General features: G+C 45.5%; 2 long non-coding RNA genes across 2 annotated transcripts in view; one reads left to right on the top strand and one right to left on the bottom strand.

The window, feature by feature from the left end:
• The window catches only part of LOC135208200 (uncharacterized), a 134728-nt gene extending 128774 nt beyond the window's left edge, over nucleotides 1-5954 (bottom strand). Inside the window, exon 1 of the long non-coding RNA XR_010313124.1 lies at nucleotides 5341-5954. This is a non-coding gene — a long non-coding RNA (uncharacterized LOC135208200). The remainder of the gene's footprint in view (nucleotides 1-5340) is intronic.
• A 388-nt stretch (nucleotides 5955-6342) lies between these two features.
• LOC135208436 (uncharacterized) overlaps nucleotides 6343-21839 on the top strand; it is an 82876-nt gene continuing 67379 nt past the window's right edge. The window contains exon 1 of the long non-coding RNA XR_010313163.1: nucleotides 6343-6670. This is a non-coding gene — a long non-coding RNA (uncharacterized LOC135208436). The remainder of the gene's footprint in view (nucleotides 6671-21839) is intronic.

Genomic DNA, 21839 nt, shown 5'->3' with positions numbered 1-21839 from the left:
AAAATCGCCATCAGTTCCTTCCGTTTATGTGCCAAGCTCTCTCTTCTTCGTTCCAAAGGTCTACTCCTCTCTAGGGCCCCAGCGTCGCTCCCCGCCTGCGTCTGACGCGTCGTAAAATAATATCAGCGGTATTGGGTTACCTCTGGCTGGAGTGGGATCGTACCCCTCTGCTAAACTCCTTCCCGGGGCTAGCCAAACCACCCCTTTAATTCCTCCTTTATCTTTAAAGGTAATTGGAAGGAAAAAGGAAGGAATCTGGTTAGACGATCCTTCTTGGTCCAGACTTCGTTCAGAAACGAAACCCTGGTAAGGGCCTCAATCGTGAAGTCTCCCTAGGGAAATGAACGACCGCTCTAACAAAGAGAGTGTCCCCAGCAGGCTCATCCACGCCAGTCTTTCAACATACTTCACAAGAGTCTTCCACTCTTTCTCATTTAGACTCTCACATTCATTACACCTATTCTCCCACGTACATACAAACTCTCGACACTTCTTACATACAGTATGGGGATCCACCGATGATTTCAGCAGTCTCACTTTACATCCTTCTTTCACACAAACTCTAAACATACTCCCTGAATCAGACATACTAATGCAAGATCAATTGCGATTGCCAAGCTAACTTTCCGAATACGATACCAATATCCAAAACGTCAGTCAACGAGCAGGAAATTCTATCAGAGAACCAACAACGATGTTGCCGGTTCGGCTGGCAGAGAAAATCTGAGGAAAACGGGAATGGTTCCGAGGCACCAGCGCCACCGGGACGGGAAGGGGCTTGGGGTGGCGATCACCTGAACAACTACCAGTGTACTAGCAGTTGCCGCGATTTGTTGAAATTCTGCCAGTGCGACAAGAGGATAAGCTATATATATAACCTGCCAGGTAAGTGTCATGCATAAAAAACTCGAGATACGAAAGCTAACACGAAAAATTTACGGCTCTACATACAAAAATTTTTCAAAATACGAAAGGTTGTTGCTGTAAAGTCCGAGATAGCCCAGACCACCGATAACAATTTTGAAACTCGCACGCCAGACCAACTGGAGGTAGACTCGCCACCATCCTCCTGCTCTCCCATTGGTTCCTGATGCTAGTCACCGCCATGAGATCCTTCTCTCCTATTGGTCAGCATCCTTCCCATCATGCATCTACAACATAGCGGCGGGCCTCAGCCACTCGTCCCAGCATCGTTATTGTACGCAGGCGGTATTCGTTCGTTCTAACGATTTCGTTTATTAACGTAAATTCGTTAGTGATTTCGTTGCAGTATACGTACTTTATCATGTTGTGTGAGAACTTTACTCCACTTATACGTAAGTTACGTACAGTATATAGTAGTCATGGATCCTAAGAAAGTTGAAATTCACAGAAAGAAGAGAATGCTCTCTTTGGAGACAAAGATGGAGATTATCAAGAAGTATGAAGCTGGTATGTGATTGAGTGTGATCGCCAAGGAATACGGCCAAATCTGTCGACTATAGCACCATCCTTAAGCAGAAGGATGTCATCAAAGCAGCTACACCTTCCAAGGGCGTCACTATTTTGTCCAGCAAGAGGACCACGTGCACGACGAGATGGAACGGCTGCTTCTTGACTGGATAAAAGAAAAGAAATCGCTGGCGATACGATAACGGAGACGGCAATCTCCCACAAGGCCAGGCGCTATTTTTCGGCGATTTTGATTTTGGCCACAGGCCGAAGACGAAGGAGGAGAAGGGACATCAACGCCAACCCCAGAGTTCAAGGCTTCGCATGGCTGGTTAGAGAAATTCCGTAAACGGACTGGTATCCATTTGGTGGTGCATCATGGGGAAGCGGCCAGCTTGGACACGAAAGCGGCCGAAGCCTTTAAAAAGACGTTCGACGAGATGACCAAGGAAGGCTACAGTTCTCAACAAGTCTTCAACTGTGATGAGACTGGCCTTTTTTGGAAAAAAAATGCCTCGTCGGACGTACATCACGGAGGAAGAGAAGAATCTACCCGGGCATAAGCCTATGAAAGACAGGCTTACGCTCGCACTTTGTTCAAACGCCAGTAGGGATTGCAAGGTGAAGCCCCTACTGATCTATCATTCCGAGACTCCTCGAGCCTTCAAGGCCCACAAAGTGCATAAGGAGAAGCTTCCAGTGATGTGGAGGGCTATTGCGAAAGCCTGGGTATTGAGGCTTTAGTTCACGGAGTGGGTAAATCTGTGTTTCGGCCCGACAGTGAAGAAATTCTTGAAAGAGAAGCGCCTCCCTCTGAAATGTCTGCTGGTTTTGGACAATGCCCCTCCCCACCCTCCTGGCCTCGAGGAAGATATCCTAGCAGAGTATTCCTTCATCAAGGTTCTTTATCTTCTGCCTAACACCACCCCTCTCCTCCAGCCCATGGACCAGCAAGTGATATCGAACTTTAAGAAGCTGTATACGAAACATCTTTTCAAGATATGTTTCGACATCACCGATACCACAAACCTCACCTTGTGTGAATTTTGGAAGGAGCATTTCGATGTTGTGATATGCATCCAACTCATTGACCAAGCTTGGCAGGAAGTTTCGAGGCGAACCTTGAATTCCTCGTGGAGGAAACTCTGGCCTGATGCCGTATCCGCCCGAGACTTCAAGGGATTCGACGTGGGCGAAGCTGGTGCAGCAGATTCAGAAACAGTTGACAATCCTGAAACTGTTTTGCAACCAGATCTTGAGGAGATCGTTGCACTCGGCAAGTCCATGGGGCTGGTCGTCGACGAGGATGACATCAACGACCTTCTCGAGGAGCACCTAGAGGAGCTTACGACGGATGACCTGAAGGAGTTGGAGGCCATGCAACATAACGTCGTTCAAGAGGAGTTCTCTAGCAGCGGCGAGGAGGAGGACAACCCTATGACAAATGGCAGAATTAAGGATGTTCTAGCCGCTTTTCATAATGTGCAATCATTTGTGAAACAAAGACCCACCCCGAAAGGCTCACACAGGTCGTATGCTTGCACAGTTCGATGACGTTTGCCCGAGTTGTTTCAGGAACATTGTCAAAAGTAGGCAGAAGCAATCTTCCTTGGATAATTATCTTTTAAAGAGGCCTTTAGTATTAGCAGGAGTAAGTAAAAAGGAAGAACCAAGTGATACTAAAAAACAGAAAGTTAAAAGTAGTGATGAAGTTGATATTTTGTATAAAAAAAAAATAAAAATAAAAAAAAATAAAAAAACCTGCGTAAAGTATAAAAAAAAAACCTACGTAAAGTATAAAAAAAAGTAAAAAAAAAAAAAAAAACAAAAAAAAAAAAAAAAAAAAGCAAGTGTTACAGTTTTGTTAATGTTTTTCATAAAGTTTAGTTTATGTATGCTTTCCTTACATTTTTTTATGTGTTTCGTAAAGTTAAGTGTACGTACGTACCTGCCGTTTGTCCTCCTCCTCTGTCGCCACTTTCGGAGATAGCCTCACTCGAAAGGTAAGCTTCCACATTTTACTACATACGTACAGTATTTCTTGTATACCATGTACACTAATACACTTTATTTACAGGTAATTAGCAGTACGTTATTAAGTTAGGTATTGAATGGTCCAAATTGTTGTAGTATTTCATTGTTTATAGGTCAATTTAGCTTTATTATGAAATTTACTGGGGTGTTTTTGGAGGTCTTGGAACGGATTAGCCATTTTACATGTAAAATGCGGTCCAAGATACGAAAAACTCATGATACGAAGGGCGCCTCAGAACGGATTAATATCGTATCTCGAGGTACCACTGTATAATAATGTATCTTTATTTTTATTCTTATTTATATTACTTTTATTTTTATTTTATTGCTTTTATTATTTTTCTGTTTTAATGTTTATTTTTATTATTATTTTATTATTTTTAGGTTTAATTTTATTACTGGAGACCACAGTCAGAAACCAGAGCTTTTGTGGAAAATTTAAGTGTGCAATACAAGGATGTACTGCACATTCTTCTAATGCTTCTGCAAGTTCTTATTCTGGTTAGGGTAAGATTCATTGAACATAAAGTAACACCACACCCTTGGTAAGTAAGGATCTGGTGACTAAGGTTATGTTAGTGGGGGGCATGGCCAGGGAGCAGAGACCCACACCCTGGTGAGGACCTGGTGTCTTAAATTAGGTTAGGGTCCAGTCAAAAACTGATAATTTGCGACTGAAATGATGATTTTAAATGTTAAAAGCATACATAAAACACAAGAAAACTGTTGTTTCAACTGCAGAATACAATTCATGGTGTTAAGTAAAATGTTACTGCATAGACCCATTTTTCATAACTTAGGTCATGTCTCCATTTTCACAGCAATTGCAGTATACGTCTAGCAAGGACTGGCGTCTTAAGTTAGGTTAGGTAAGGTGTGGTGGGGTTGGGTCGCAATACTATATGTTTTTCATTCCAAGTGCCCTGGACTAAGTTATGTGGTGGGAGTCAGGAGGGAACAAAGCCACCAGGAAAGTCACTTAGCACCCTGGCTAAGTTAGGTTGGTTGTGGTTAGGTTAAGATGCAACCCTACCAATTAGTTCTTATTTGAATATTCAATATCCCATATTAGGTTAGGTGAAGTGCCACGGGGGGGGGGGGGGTCGGGGGGGGGGGGGGCAAATATTCTAGCCAAATAACGGAAGCATCATCCTAGGCTAGATAGAGGCTGAATATATCCTTGTATTTCACTTTTGTGTTTTTCAAAGCCAAAAGCTTTTTCTTTTTCATTTGATACCCCGTTTATTGCAGAATATAAGGGATCCAGTATCTCTAAAACTAATTGCCTCATTTGCAACCGAAATGAATGACAAACGTTAGCAAACAAGAGCAATGAAAACTTTCTCCAACAGAATACACTTATGGCTTTCAGTAAAATTTTACCATACATGTGCACATTTCTGTAACTTTAGGAACCTAATTCAACTTATCTTAGGCCTTGTCTGCATTTTCCGAATAACTACAGTGTAGGCGTGATCCCAATTTATGGCATATTCACAGTAGGCCTAGTAACACTTTTCATCGAAATATCGACTGTGTAATTAAGCTGGTTACTCACGAAAGAATGCGTTAGCCTAGAGGACCTATCGTAAACTCATGCCTGAAACCACGAAGAAGCAAGAAAATACCATATGTTTTTGTCTGAGCTTTTCCCATCTACTGTCTACTATTTTTCGTCTACTTCATACTAGGCTAGGCCTATATATAGCTCTACGTACGACTTTGATAAAACTTGAAACTAGGTATTAGCCTATAGGTGGCGACCAACGGACCTTCTTTGATTCGACAGCTCTTAGTTTAATGCAAAATAGGCTTTGTATTTGGTATCAGCCCTTTGGGATGAAGGTAAAACATAAAATGACGGTAAATACCTACCTTAAACATAAACAAAACATAGGTATGAACAAAAGGCTAATCGGGTCGGCGACTGGGGGAAACCAGCCCTGGTACTAGTACTTTTCATGTTTTACCCTCTTTTCGACTGGAAATCACTGACCTTGGTATACTCGTCTGTATGATTTAAATTCAGACTTAGTTGATAAGTTAGATATGAAAAGAAGTCGGAAACCTGGCGTGGACCGCCAAAGACATGCCCGAGGTTAGGTCTATGCATGCATAATCCTCTCAGTAATTAGGTATGAGTTACGAATTTCATAAGCAATGAACTGATTAAACATTGGCACGTAACTGCTTTGTGTAATATTGAGCTTCATCCGCCACTACTGATTATACAATCGCGTGCGTACTACATATTTTTACTTCTTTAGACAATAACGGGCACTAGTATGGATACAACTGCTTACACAACTGGGGTAAGATCACTGTTTACTGAGCTTGTTAGTTGCTACTCTTAAAATAAGCGGAAGAAATTACAACTGTCTTCATCGGTTCATCTTAGAAAAGCAGAACAATTTTGTTAATTTACAAGAAAAATATAACTGTTAGGCAGTGTAGAAAATGATAGCTAAACGTAAATAAGGTTGCAGCACGAAGACAATATTTTGGACTGAAGGATATGGGAAAGGGTGAATGTAACAGTACATATGGAATAATAATCAGAAATTACAAATATAATTGACACATGCTTCGTACCACAAGATGAACGTAAATCGTATAAAAAACATAATTTCCTTGTTATCCCGAGACTATTTTCAGTTTATCTCATCGGTAATGCATTACATACACCTTTAAATATTTTTAGCCAAAGTGATATCTTTGTGCGGCCTTCTCCTTTACGTTTATCTAACTGCCGTTTTCAGAAACAAGTAAGAAAAATACTAATTAATTTTTTTTTGAGATTCGTAATTTACAGTAAAATTATTACAAGAACGAGTAAAAATTCACAAACAACTCGCAAGTTAAATGGGTCCCATAAAATGATAGATGGCGCTGCCCAAGTGCCAATCCCATGAGCGATCTTACCTGTCCTGGACTCCTGTTAGTGCGTCTGAGTCGGAGACCTAGATTCGATAATTCCTAGAGTTCTTCCTTTTCCCGTTGTATACCAGTGTAACTGTCACAAAAGAGTTGCGTTACGTATCACGTTGCGAAGTGTATTTGAATCTTGTGGTATTCGCATATAAAGATTTGTGTTGATATACAATACCTTTCGTTTTCATAACGGCGTGAACCTCTGTCAGTAGGCTATGACACAAGCTTCCCTCAATTCTGCTCCAACGGATACTCTGGAAGGACCACCACCCAGGTCGGTATGCCCATGGCAGGTCGTATTTTACGCTTGTTTTGGTATGTGGGGAGGTGAGCTTAAACCAAACCAAAATGTTCTCATTAGTGTCGCTTATGCCTATCGTTAGTTACATAGCTTACAATGTGTGGACTTTAATCATATCTTTGTACCTAATGAGCAAGATCGGCCTAATCAAAGAGCCCACAAGTTATGACAGCAAAGAAATTTAAGCCTGTTAGTACCGTGTAATTATAAGTTTAGTACTATACAAGCTTGAATTCCATACCATTTATTTTTGTATTGTAGCCTGAACATGCTTTGGCAAATCGGGTTTTAATATCGAAGTGGTATTATTCGGGCATGTCCAAAACATGTAAAACTGCAAACTGCTGCCGCAACTACGTTCCCGTCGACATTTATATTTAGCTCCTTATATTTGTGATTTCCGTTTTGTTTGTCTTTGTTTATGAGAATTAAATTTACCATTTTTTGTTTAAGCTGTTGCGTTCACCCCCAAGGAACTGGTACTAAACAGGCTCCCATTTTTCACATAAAGTGAAGCAGAGGGGCATGGAAGTAGTTAACATTTTTGTCTTAGTAATTATCGGTGAGGCCCCCCCCCCCCCCCGGGTTGGACTAGTACAGTACTATTATGGATGACAGTCGTATTTTGGTCTCTTAGCAAACTTGCATCCACGTTTTTCTTGACAAGTTTGATTTATGCATTAATCTTTTATGGATTATAATGTATTGGATAATGTGTTTATTGCATGCATTCTTTTTTATGGACAAGAGTAATTGTTGCATTAATTTGTTTTTTATGGATAATATTGTTTCCTGCTTTTATTCGTTTGTTTTTATAGAAAAAAGGCGATTTTTCCATTCATTTCGTTTTGGTGGATAAGAAGTGTTTACATTCGTTTTGCACTGAAAAAGTTTTAGGCTATAAAGTTAAGCATGATACAAATTGTTCCAATTGACTACAAAACATATTCACTAATCAATAAACAAGTAGTGAGAATGTTTATTAAGGTCAAATTTTAGAAATACATACATACACACACAGGGATCAGAACAAAGAGAAAAAAAAAAACTACTCAGGCTTAAGGCTGATATTACTGAGGAGGGAGGAATTTACATAAAAGCTGGGCTCTAGTTTTCAATGCATTGTATTTACATGAATTTACAGAGGTCCAGGAGACTAAAAAAGGGGGGTCGCTTTGTCGATCCACCAGAACACGTGGCTGGAGCAATCCAGTCACGGCGTTCAGAAATTTTGCGCTAACGGATTGAAAATGCAAGCTTGCTCCAAGGTTTTCCAACTCCTACCACAATCAGGCACGGTGTTTGTTTGCAAATAGAGGACACGGGCATAAGGCAGGGGCCACACGAGGGCGAACGTTACACACTACTTTCAATAAAAAAGGCCACTCATGGGGGGGAATGAAATGACTGGGAATCTACACAAAGATAACTATTTCATAGCTTGAATTTGCTAGGGGGGTTTTCACTAGTACCACAAGGGGAGTAATCTCAGAATTGAGCCCAGATGGGGGAATGAGAAACTACACAAGTTGCCTTGGAAAAAGGAAATGAAATACAGACAAAGGTAAAAGAATTCCCTGGCTGAACTGGAATTCCTCTCACAGTACCTGGGTTCCCGAGGCTTGTAGTCTCCTCCTTGATGGTTCCATGCACTAGGGACTCTTTAAAGATATACTTGGGACTTCCCAGAAAGAGCAGGCGTAAGCAGACAAAGGGGGGAGTAGGCGGCGTCTGGCGGGTGCAGGAGGAGATCTGTCCTGTCTTAATTCTGGTGTTCTTCTGAGCTCCAAAGTCGTTTTGAGAGTGAGCCGCTGGCCTCTGATCGTTTTAAATCCTCGTCCCTTTAGGGGGTAATTCCAACAACCAATGGGAGAAGAGATAGCTTTTTTGAGAGAATGGAGAGAATGGATGCTTCCAGTTGAAAGGGGCAACTTATATTCAAACAAAGATGCATTGAACTTGGTAAAAGGCTTTATTTTCCTTGGTTCTGGCTTAAAATCTTGAACTATATATATATATATATATATATATATATATATATATATATATATATATATATATATATATATATATATATATTATATATATATATATGTATATGTATATGTATATGTATGTTATATATGTATATATGTATATATGTGTATATGTGTATATGTGTATATTGACGTGCCTGGATTTGAATGTCTCCTGCGTTCGCGCCCAGGTACAGGCAAATCGGTATTATTTCAGTTTCAACCATTATGGGAAATCTATTATATTGATATTTTTCCCGAGTAAAGCACGTGATAACAAAACACTTCTTCCTCAATACATTATTGTCGCATAATGCATACTTACAGAGAAAAAAAAAAAGATTAAGTTTTTACCTCGAATTTTTCCTAAGTGCGGAGAGGTGTTTCCTCTACGGTAATGTTTACTTTTAATGAGCCCTCTAACTTACTTTCTTACGCAAACAAAAGCAGTTCCAGTTACTCATTATTGGCTGAGAGGTGTGACATCGTTATGACGTCATGGGTTTCATAACCAATTACGAATGACTTGAGTCGAAAACTAAGTTTCACTAGCATTTCAGCGGAGTAATACAGTTACCTGTTCTAGTGTCCACTGGTATCCTTGTTTTGACTGAATACTCGAATAATGAAGCAAAAAACGGCATTTTGTCTTCCTGTACCTATGGCAGAGGTAGTGGCTGGCCCTTCTGGCATTAAGTTTTGACAGACCTTCGATTTCCTACCGATTGTTTGCAGTGCAATGTGGTCGTCGGTACCTGGCCACTTCCTACTTTAAGTTGCATGTCAGGGAACCTTGCAACGGCTTCACGTTTTCCCTCAAAGCACCAGCACATTTTTATCAACCAACAGTTTAAGGTAAGCTTCATTAATTTATAGAGTATATTATAATGGTGGTAGTATAACGATGTATACAGCAGTACCAACACTTTGGATTTGGTTTGATGGATGTTAGGTAGTGGCCTTAAGGGGGGGTCGCAGGGGGGGCGGAGCCCCCCCCGCTAGCTAGGTAGGGGTACAGGGCCCTAGGTAAGGTTAGGTGGTTTGTATTAGGGTTTTTCGGTTCGGTAGTGCCCCGAAAATCACTGTGGCCTTAAGGGGGGTCGCAGGGGGCGGAGCCCCCCCGCTAGGCCTAGGTAGGGTACAGGGCCCCTAGGTTAGGTTAGGTGGGTTTGTTAGGTTCTGTGGTGCCCTGAAAATTACTGTGGCTTTAAGGGGAAGGGGGGGGTCGCTGGGGGCCCTACCCCCCTCCCCCCGTAGGCCTAGTTAGGGGTATGGGGGAGGGGTGCTGGAACATTAATTATTCATTTATTGCAAATATCATTCAATGCAATTCAACCCACCCTCCCCCCCCCCCCTCCCCACCCAAAACCCCGGTTCCCAAAGGGTGTCCCCCATAATTGGTGGGATGAACTAGGGTATACATAGTAAATCTCTAAATCGGTTGGTTTGCAGTCAAATAAACGTTTAAATTCATTGAAACCACACTATTTCTGATGCAACAAATATATTTTTATTGCATTTTTCCAAATTTGGCTGAAACTAAAAATTTACCGCAAATCTATTATTGTAAAGAAAATTCCCCTTTGGTTAAGCATATATGAAAATATATTAAATTCCGAGGTAGAGCGAATTAGATATTAGAGGACATTGTAGCTCGATGTATGTATATGAATCACGGTAATGTGATATGACTTATGTATATATGTATATGTATATTGATATGTATATACATATGCATATATGTGTATATATATATATATACATATACTATACATATATATATACATATATATATATATATATATATATATATATATATATAGTATTATATATATATGTATATATATATATATATATATATATATATATATATATATATATATATATATATATATATATATACATATATACATATACATATACATATATACATATACATATACATATACATATACATACATCTATATATATGATATATATATATATATATATATATATATATATATATATATATATATATAATAATTATATATATATATATAATATTCATACATTCACTTACCTGTCAGATATATACATAGCTATCGACTCCGTTGCCCCGACAGAAATTCAAATTTCGCGGCACTCGCTACAGGTAGGTCAGGTGATCTACCGCCCTGCTCTGGGTGGCAGGACTAGGAACCATTCCCGTTTTCTAATCAGATTCTCTCTGTCGCCGGTATACAACATTGTTGTTACTTCCTCCTGACTGGAATTCTTTTTTCACAACGCTTTGATCATCTTTCGACTGATTTTTGGTGACGTGCTTGGATCGTTGTTTGGCATTCGCTATCGTGGACTGTTTTTTGGACTTCGCTTTGGATTTTCATGAATATGTCTGATTCTAGTGTTAGCTTCAGAGTGTGTGTAATGAGGGCTGTAAGGTGAGGATTCCGAAAGCTTCGGTAGATCCTCACACTACATGCATGTTGTAGAAGGGTTTTGAATGCTCAATTGAGAATACGTGTAACGAGTGTGAGAGATTGAGTGCGCAAGAATGGAAAAGAATCTGACTTCTTACTTGAGAAGTTAGAGAAAGATAGAGAGAGGAAGGCGGCTTACAAAAGCCGGAAAATGTCTAGTAGTTCTGTAGCTTCTTCTTCTTCTATAATTATGCCCATTCTACTTTCAGCCCGTTCACAAGTTAATCCCTCTGATTCCGCCTCAGAAATGGCGGAACTCAGAGCTTCCCTCAAAAATGCAAGAAAAAATGGAAGCATGGAAGGTAAGAGAAGTGAATGTGGTTTCTCGAGTGATGTTAGTGTCCAGTGTAGTGGAGGGGGCGTCTGGTCGTCTCTGCGACGCTCCCAGGTCTAGACCTCTTCCAAGCTCCCTGGCCCAGAGGGAGGAAGGAGTCGAAAGCCTTACGGGGGTCGTGGGAGAATCCCCAACGATCAGGCGTCCCTTCGGCAGAATCTTATACATCTCAGACTGCCAGGGACAGCTATAGGAAAAGCATCCTTCGTGAGTGCTTTTTTATCATCTAGTTCGCCTTCTCCGAGAAGAGGATGGAAGGAATCGAAGCTTTCACGTCCGCTGAAAAGGAATTGGAAAGAACCTGAGCTCAATTCTAGCCCCAAGCGCTTCTCTGAAGAGGATGCGCCTTCGGTAATCAAGAAAGCTAGAAAGGATTAGATCCTTGGAATGTAAAAGACTCTCGAGCGCCTTCCAGATCTCCTTCTCCTGATTCGAATGAGTCTTCGACCAGGAAAATTTTGATGAATGTGCAGGAGCAATTAGCGTCTTTGGTAGGAGTACTTTCTAAAGAGCCTACTCGTAAAAGGATGACAGGCTTCCGATTAAGAGATCCAAATACCGATCTCCTCGTCGCGTCGACGAACCCTCCATGGGAGTTTGTCGCACAAGCGGCCATCTCTGGGGGTGGGGGGGAGCGGTGCGTTAGGCAGGCGAGACGTGGGAAAGGAGTAACTCCTGCCAAGCGTCTGGCGCCAACTAGGAGGCCAGGCGCCAAGTAGGCGCAAAGAGCCTGACTTTACTGTAGATCGTTCTAGGCCCAGATCTTCATCAAGGCAACAAGAGCCAACTGGAGAAGAGAGAATCCTGATAGGAGTAAAGCGCCCGCTAAGCGCAATATCTTCCATTCGAAAGGCGCATTCCATGAGCGATACTCCTACCAAGCCACAGGAGTATTCGGAACTAGATGCGCCTTCCATAGGTCAGGAGTATTCGGGAGGAGATACTCCTGCCAGGCGCCTTGAGTACTCTGACCTCGATACTCCTCCCAGGCGCCAGGAGTATTCTAGACTTTTTACTCCTACCAGGCGCCAGGAGTATTCGAAGCGCGATGTGCCTACCAAGCGCCAGGAGTATTCTGAGCTTAATACTCCTAACAGGCGCCAGGAGTATTTGGAGCGAGATGCGCCTACCAGACGGCAGGAGTATTCGAAGAGTGTTACGACTGTCAGGCGCTAGGAGTATTCCAAACAGGATACTCCTACCAGGCTCCAGGAGTATTCTCAGCGAGATACTCCTGCTAAACGCCAGGCGCATTCTCCTCATGAAGAGCTTGATATCCGACAGGAGTCTAACAGGCGTAAAACAGTTTTATACGTGACTCGCCTAATGATAAACGTAAGGAGAGAGTACTCCTAGCCCCTCTCCTAATAGAAGTGCTTCTTCTTCGGAAGGAAGAAATCACGAGAGGAGACAGAGGAGGGAAGGGAGCCTTCTCCTTCCGAGCCTATTTAGATGACGTCTCGGAGGACGAAGTTACTAACAGAGAAGGGCTTTCGAATTACAAAGTTCTTTCTGCTCTTCTCTTAAAGAAGATGGAGATGCATTGACTCCCCCCACCAGCCGCTCCTCCTTCTCGCGCGTCTATTTTCAAGTACGAAGGTGCACAAGTGCTTCATCTTTCCTGAAAATGAAGCCGGCCATATCCATGAAAAGGGCCTTACAATCTCTTGACTCCTGGATCAAGACAAAGAAGGAGTTAGGAAGGACGATCTTTTGCATGCCTCCCGCTAAACTAAGGGGTAGGAGAGGCATATGGTACAAAACGGGAGAAAATATGGGATTGTCTCTGCCCGTTTCAGCTGAATCGGACTTCTCCAGTCTCGTAGACTCGTCGAGGAGACATGCCTTAAATTCAGCGAAAGCAACATGGGGTCTCTCGGCAAATGGACCCTCTCCTCAAGGGACTTTTTCATACCTTAGAAGTATTTAACTTCCTAGATTGGTCCCTGGGGTTATTGCTAAGAAGTCCCATGAAAAGAACAACTAAGCCCTGAACCTTACATAGCATCCTTACATGCATCAATAAGGCGGTTCAAGATGGATCGGCGGAAGTGTGCTCTCCCTCTTCGGTGCGGGAATACTAAAGAAGAGAGCGGTTCATAGTGCCTTTCTCACTAAGGCCGTCTCGCCTTCGCAGAGATCCGCTTTGCTGTATGCGCCTCTCCCTGAACATTTATTTCTTCTCAGTTGGTGAGAGACATTGCCCATTCGCTAACTGAGAAAGCCACTCAAGATCTTTTAAGGCAATCCTCAAGAAAAAATAGACCTGTGGCCAGTGAGGAAAAGAAAGCCTCTAGGCCAGCTCAACAACAGCAGCCCTTTCGAGGAGGCCCTCAGGCTAGATCCATTGTCAGAAGAAAGTCAACGGAAAAAGGGAAGAAGTTTTTCCGATCGTAATACAAACCCTCGGTCCTTTAACAATAGGAAGGTAACTAGCGGCAGCTGGGACGGTCGTAAGCTTCGAACAAGGGGAGAACGGTAGTTAACTGCTTGTCCGATCGTGCGCGCGCCCGCGCGCCCGAGAGGTGAAGAATCGCTTTTGCTTTCGGCCGCGGGTGGTGAAGGACGTGTTCGTCATCGCTCTCTGCCCGTTTCATCGTCGTATGCTTTGTTTTATAGTGTGTTTTCTACTAATGGTTTGTTTGATCTTGAAAATTAAACTGTAAGTACACTGCATTTTCATTACTTAATTATGAATCAACACTGGAGCTATCGCCGTAGAGGCGGCGATTTCTGCTCTTTTCATGAAATTGAATTTAATTATGTCTCGGTGCCGAGGGCGGGCGCACTCGCGCCGAGTCATGTATTTTGGGCGAAAGTGTGTAATTGAAAGATGTAAGTACTCTTTTTTCATTATATTTTTGCCCTGTGCGTTCGTTGCCGAGAGCTTGATTGCGCTCGGCACGAGCCTCTTATTTTGTATGAATAGAATGCAATGAAAGTGGATTCGCAATGCAGTTTTCTTTTCATTTTCATTTATTAATTGCATCAAATTTATTTGGATCAATTTCCGCTCTTACCCGGGAATTAATCCTTACGATTTATTGCTGTGAAAGTGAAATCGCAAGTGCAGTATTGTTCATATTTTCATTTATAATTATGATAGCATCATATTATTATGGATCAAGTTTCCGCTCTTACCCGGGAATTGATCTTTCTTTCCCCCTTTAAGTTCTATGAAGTGAATCGCAAGTGCAGTATTCTGTTTCATTTTCATATTACTTTTCACTGCTGTGCGGGGGTAGGGGAAGCGAAGGTCTGCCAGGAAGTCCGTCGGAAAGCTCTCCCGCGACTCCCTTGGTATCCGATTCTTCGTTCTTTCCTGCCCCCCCGACCGCTCAGCTTCCTCGTATTTTGTATTTGGGGTCTTCCTTCCGTTCGGGGTGGGGCATGTCTCCCCCCCGTGCGTGATGGAACCCCTCTTACTAATCTGTCTGTGCTACCGCAGGTGCTACATCCGTGGGGAGACGACCTTGGACAGGTATGGCCACTGCGGCTGCAGGGCGTGCCTAGCATCCACGATCTGCTGCAGCGTCTAGCGAGGTCTGGGGCGGTGACCTTGGAGCGGTCTCCACTACAACCTTCACGGCCGCTTATGCTGCTTCCCCCCGCTGGTCTACACTCCCCATGCTGTTGTCGTGACGCCGTCTGCCGCTTCTAGGGCCGGTCGCCGCCGTACCGAAGGAGGGGTATGCCGCCGCCGCCTGTGTTTTCTTCGTGTTGCCTGCCCCAGACTTCCGCTGTTCCAGCAGCTCTCGCCCCTGGACCGGCCGCCAGTACCAGCTTCCCGCTGGCTGCCGATGATTCTACGAGGCGATGGCTGGGCCTGCCGTACCTGTCGCTGATGTGGTTTCCCGCTACTGGCTTGGCTGTCCCTTCTGTGTTTACCGCTGCCGCTGTTCCTGCCGCTCCTGAGCTGGTTGCTGTTCCTGTCGCTCCTGGTTCCTGCGCCTGTCCATGCTGGTCCTGCCATGGTGTGTCTTCCCCAGTCCCAGGTCCTTCCGGACAGGTGCAGTCGGGCCGTGTTGCTTCGGCAATAGGCCCGACTCCGGCCTGGATGGAGGACCTGACGACTGTCCTGCGTGAGCTGACGAAGAAGAGGAAGGTGTCATCTTCGTCTTCGTCTGCTGCTGCCTCTTCCCCTTCGACTTCTAATAAGGCCCATAAGCCGAAGAAGAAGAAGGCTAAAAGCCTGCCTCTCCCCCTAAGAAGTCTCCTTCGGGAACTTCTAAGGGCCCGTCCCAGGGTCCTTCTGCTGGTCCTCTGCTCCTTCGGGAGCGGAGCCCGTCTCCCCTTCCGTAAGGAAGAGATAGACGGGGACCAGAGGAGTATCGGTTAGCTCTGGTATTTCCTCGCCTGGTGCTAGCGGCGATGCCGCTACGCCAGGTTCCGGCTCGGTCTCTCGTTCGCGGGAGATCCCGAGTGTACGCTCTCCCTCGGGAGACCGTGCAGCCAAAGTTTCGGCGCCAGAGTTCGCGCGGCGCCAAGACCACGGCACGGAGCAGAAGGCTGGCGAGAACCGCTCGGTGACTCTCGCCAGGCCAGCGGCCGCTCTCGCAGCGACCAGCTGGTACCGGGTTTTCCCCCTAAGAAGACTCCTTCAGGAACTTCGAAGGGCTCGTCACACTCCGGTGTGACGGGGGGGTTCTTCTGCTGGTCCTCCTGTTCCTTCGGGAACGGGGCCCGTCTCCCCTTCTGAGAAGAAGAAGAAGACGGGACCAAGGGTGTGCTGGCTACGCTGTACACCCTCGCCTTGGTCTTGGCAGCTCTGCTGCTAAGCCAGGTACCGGCTCGGTTTCTCGTCCGCGAGAAGTTCCGAGTGTACGGTCTCCTTCGGGTGACCGTGCAGCCAAAGTTAAGACGCCTGATTTCGCTCAGCGTCATGACCGAGGCACGGAGCAGAAGACTGTCGAGAGCCCGCTCAGGTGACTCTCGCCAGGCCAGCGGCCGCTCTCGTAGCGACCAGCCGGTCCCCACCTCGGGTGGACGTGACGGTCTCTGACCGGCCACGGGTTGAGGCTGGGAAGAGGTCCCCCAAGTCCCCTCGACCGACGGTAACCAGCCTCGGCTGGTACCAGCGTTTTTTGACGTGCCGCGAGGGACGCTCACCGGTCTCACCGCGAAAGTGAGCTCTGCAGGTCACCTGACCGCCGCTCCCACAGGACCGGGCGGATACGATGACCAGCAGCAGCTCGTTCTGACGCACGGGACCGGGGTCGACGTGCTCAGTCGAGCCGCTCGCCACAGGTGAGCGGCACGGCCAGGCCTGCAGATCGATCCCCACCGCGGGGTTGGTGATCGGCTGCAGCCCCCCACGTACGCTGGTCCTGCGCATCGAGCTGGGGGGGGGAGCGTCATCTGTCTCTCTACCTCACTTCCTCGGGCTACACCGGGAAGAGCGAGGTAGCTATGGAGTGATCGTGAGAGGTGCGCCGCTCATCGATCCCCGTCACGACGCCGCACTGCCACGTATGGTCTTAGGACCAACCAGGACGTACGCGCAAGTGATTGGAGGCGACCGTCAGGGGGGGGAGGGGGTAGCGTCAGTTCTGTCTCTCCGATACTTCAACTTCTCGGCATACGCCAGGAGAGCGAGGTATATAGGAGTGATCGTGAGAGATGCGCCGCTCACGATCCCGTCACGACGCCGCACGTGCCAGGTATGGTCTTAGGACCAGCCAGGACGTACGCGCAAGTGATTGGAGGCAACCGTCAGGGATCTGTTGCTGGTCCTTCTTCTGAAGGAGGAGGGTCTTGGGAGCTGCTCGTTGGAGGGACTGGATGGTCCCTACCTCCTCAAGACGCTGTAACTTCCGAGATTCAGAGTAACTTTGCCCAGGTTATTGCACGATTCGTCAGCACAACGACCTGGGGGAAGGATCGCCGCTCCCACCAGCAGAGCCCATGTCTCTGCTCGAGTCGTTTTGGGCCCGAGAGGGAACCCAAACCGACGGTGGTGTTTGCCGCCGCGATCGGAGCTTGCCGATTCTGTCTTGAACCAGAGTCTCTCGTCTCCGGACAAGAAGGCTCTCTCAGTTCTGGGCCGGTCAATCAAGCTACTTCCACCTCCTCTACTGCGACAGCGGCGTTTCTACGTGTCTTCGGACACCGTATTTAAATACTCCTTCGGTCCTCCTGAGAGGTTTCGACCTCGACGAGGACTGGAATGAGTCGGAGGACGGTATCGGCTCTCTCCTGTCAGGTGTCGATCAGCCCCACCCAGACGACGTTCACAGTGGCGGCAGACCCTTACCTACAGTGAGAGTTCGTAACCCTCCTCGGGAAAACGTTTTCTCCTGACGATACGTTTTCCCAGACTCTGAGAGGCCGATGGCTGCTCCTACTCTTCTCCAACTGCTAGTTCCACTGGGAAGGCGAGCGAGTATCCAATTCCTCCCCCATTCCCTCTCTCCTTACGGCTACGAGGGAAAGGGGAGGGATCCTACAGAGATTTCTCTGTAGGATTCCACGTTGGGGACTGCGCTACCGGGGGACCTTCGGGTCCTACCTGACGTAAGCCCCGGTCGTTGAGGAGGGATCCTGCCCCATTCTCCCCCGATTTCTACGGGAATCGAGAGGACCACCAGCCGATATCGTTTGACGAATTCGGTGGGGGTTTCGCAGACTGCTTAGAATTCTACGGAATTTCTAGCGCATTCAGAGTGTTAGAGTTTTCTTACGATCTCCAAACAACCTTAGGCGAGACCACGGTCCAAAGTGAGCGAGACGAGAATCCCCGATATGTTACACGATAATCGGGAACCTCGCCTATGCTCGAATTCCTGGAATTTCTAGCATTAGGAAGAAGACTGCTGCTGAAAGAAGACTATCTCACAATAGGCGACCAACCTGGAATAGAGAAGAACGGACGGGAATATCCAGTTTGGCTTGAACTATCGTCTTAGTATTCTGTTCACCATTGAAGCTTTCCTTCGAGGAAGACTTCTTCACTCTCTTTGATAGAGACCGAAGGTGGTCGATCTCCAATCCTTATTTTGTTTTCTTGAAGGAAAGAATTTAGGATGGAGATCGTTGTTCAGAATCCTACAAATATACTACGTATATTAACCTCGCGACATGATTCTGCTAAGCAGTTGAATGGTCCGAGGGGTAGGCGCATATCCTGGTTATTCTACGGATTGCGACTTAGACGAAAAGTATTCTAATTGAACTGCAACTCGGGTTGCCTGCAACCTCCCAGGAGTTTCCAGTTTCAATTTTATATACTTATGGTGACAACACCATTTAAGCTTTTATATTTACCGAAATTCGTTTCGCATAAATATAATTGCTCGAGCATATCTTTTTATGCTCGGTGGTTCTAGCCGAACGCATTCCTTCGTGGAAAGGATTACTTGGCAACTCAGGATGACGAGTCAGCAACAGCTACTGCGTATTGAATTGCCCGAGGCATTTCAGTACCAGCTGCCGCTTTGAGATGGACGGTTGGTTATGTCTTTCTCACCTGCTTTGATGATTGAATACCAACCGTATCTCTGCCCAACAATCACGGACTTAAGTCTCTGATTAACGGGGATTCTCGCCATACATGAATGACCATCTACTGCTGTGACGCTAGTATTCATCGTCTTCGGTATTGCGAGAATTTTAAACAGAGATATCTATTCGACTCTCATCTTTCTGTTTACCGCACGGTAACAGAATTCTGTAATAGTCTCTTGCTGCATCGTATCTCGATAATGCGAATGATTTTTGCGGAATCTGAGTTTGTCCTCAAAATATCTTGTATTCGGAGGTGTGCAATTGTTCATTGTTCACCCGCCGGATTAGCCAGATGTATTGAAAGACATCGCCTACTCCACCCCCACCTGCAGCTCTACTTCCAAACGTTCAGCCCATGAGAAGCAGTTCTTCAGGCGGCTCTCCCCTGTGTTTCATTACTGAAGAACGCCCGCTTTCACTGCACACCGGACAGCAATGAAATGGCGGTTTAGCGTTTTCAGTCAGTTTGTAAGCACAGGTTTAGAATCTTGAGATTCCTTCTCTCGATTCAGCTGGAAGACGTAGGTTGCATTCATTGCCTACCTTCGTCTTCAACGTCACAGTGTTGTTTCTCCTTAAGCTGAGATTTCACGTCTATGAGATTTTCTTGCCATCAGGGACCTCGGTCTTTTGAAGGCAATTGACTTTCGCCTTTTGAGCTTATGCATTAAGAGAATCATCGCCGCGCCGTCCGGCATCGGTGACTAACAAATATTTTATTTGTTTGGTCTCTCAGCATAACTCTTTAAAGGGCGAAGGTCACGTGACTTACCCGGATGCTTGGACAACTTGCCTCTACTGATTCCGAACCAGTCAGTCGGCAGCTGTCAGAGCGCCCGAGTCAGTTACGAACTATGCTGTGGACTTAGTTCGGTTGTTCCAGAGCAATCATTACTTCGTCTTAATAGCTTGTCAGTATGAGTACTGTACATAACCAAAGTCGAGAAGAGGGATAGGTCATACGACTATCCCCTTCTTTTCGTCTTAGGTAACTGCATGACTTCTCTTGAGAAGTCAAGCACAAAGGGATGGGGATTTGTGACGCTCGATTTTGTACCGATCTTCGTAGCGAAGACTCAGAAACCCTTCGGTAACTGACGATTGGTTCGAGTCCTTCACAATACCCTCCCTAATGGACTTCACCGCCTCCGATACGAAGGCTATGCTGCTTTGTCCTGTGAAGGCGCGACGGAGCTGTCTGAAGAAACTCGACACCCAGGATGAGTGTGGACGCCTCTTATCATTCTATCTCGCGTTCCGCAAGAACTTCTCCGTGGCGCAGGTAATGAAGGCAGGCGCCTGGTCCAACCGGACCGCATGCACCCTCCTTCTACCTTCAGGATATTGCCCACAGTTCCTTGGATCTTTTTCCTTGGGAACCATGGTGGTTTGCTCAACACGTTGTGTAGTTAACCCCAGACCCTCGCAGGCTGAACAGCATCGAGTCCTGGTGTGACCGTAGAATGGATGAGGAATGAGAGTGTGACTGGCTCCTCTTCCCATCTTTTTCTTCCCTCTACCTCTGGGTAGAAGGGACACGGTCGTCACCCTGCTGGGTAAGGACGAGGATGCCAGGTGAGCTACTCAATAGAGCACCATCCTATCCCTTTCAGTAGGGATAGGAGTAAATATCCACCAACTTTCCTCCAACAAGGGGGAGGAAGTGGATGCCAATTTGAGACAAACCCATCATTTTATGATTGTCTCTTGCAAACAGGAACAAGTTCTTGCTTGCTGGTACGAAGAGAATACGCCTTTGCCATCTCGCTTAGTTACTTGGCCCAGAGGTCTGACCATTGATCCTGCGGTGCACACCCCGATCAATCGGACAGAGGTTTGGATCCCTCCCTTGCTCTTACGACCAGGGAGGCACTCCAGGGTTGGACGAACACCAGTCTGTTCACCAAAAAGACTCAGATTCCTCCCACCAAGAAGTGAGTCTTCCTATTGTTAAAGGACCGAGGGTTTGTATTACGTATCGGAACAAATGACAATTTGTCGAAAATTGCATTTTTCCTAACTATACAAACCTGAGGTCCTTTACATATAGTCCCACCTCATGCCACCCCTCACTCTGCAACTTTTTGCATGGGCCTAAAGCAAAAGTGATTCTTCACCTCTCGGGCGCGCGCACGATCGGACAAGCAGTTAACTACCGTTCTCCCCTTGTTCGAAGCTTACGAGCGTCCCAGCTGCTGCTAGTTACCTTCCTATTGTTAAAGGACCTCAGGTTTGTATAGTTAGGAAAAATGCAATTTTCGACAAATTGTCATTTTTATGCATTCAACTTACCTGTCAGATATATACTTAGCTATAGACTCCGTCGTCCCCGATAGAAATTCGAATTTCGCGGCACACTCTACAGGTAGGTCAGGTGATCTACCGCCCCGCCGCTGGTGGCGGGAATAGGAATCATTCCCGTTTTCTAAGACAGATTTTATCTATCGGCCGTGACAGCAACATTGTTGTTGTTATCCTGATTTGATTTTCGTGTTTTTTCATCGCTATTGATCTTCTAAGCCGGTTATTTTGGTGACGTATTGGATCTTTGGTTTGGCATACTCTTTCGTGGACTGTTTTTTGGATATTTCTCATGATGTCGGATTCTAGCTTTACGGTTAGAAGACAGTGTGTAAATGAGGGATGCATGGTGAGGCTACCGAAAGCTTCGGTAGACCCTCACACAGTTTGTAAGGGGTGTAGAAGGAATGAATGTTCAATTTCTAACACCTGTGATGAATGTGTAAATATGAATGAGGAAGAATGGAAGAATTTAAATTCATATTTAAGGAAATTAGATATGGATAGGGCTAGGAAGGCTTCCTCCA

Source organism: Macrobrachium nipponense, chromosome 35 (genome assembly GCF_015104395.2).
Source record: "Macrobrachium nipponense isolate FS-2020 chromosome 35, ASM1510439v2, whole genome shotgun sequence".
In the NCBI taxonomy this organism is placed as follows: Eukaryota; Metazoa; Arthropoda; class Malacostraca; order Decapoda; family Palaemonidae; genus Macrobrachium; species Macrobrachium nipponense.
This window is presented reverse-complemented; position numbering and strand designations above follow the sequence as displayed.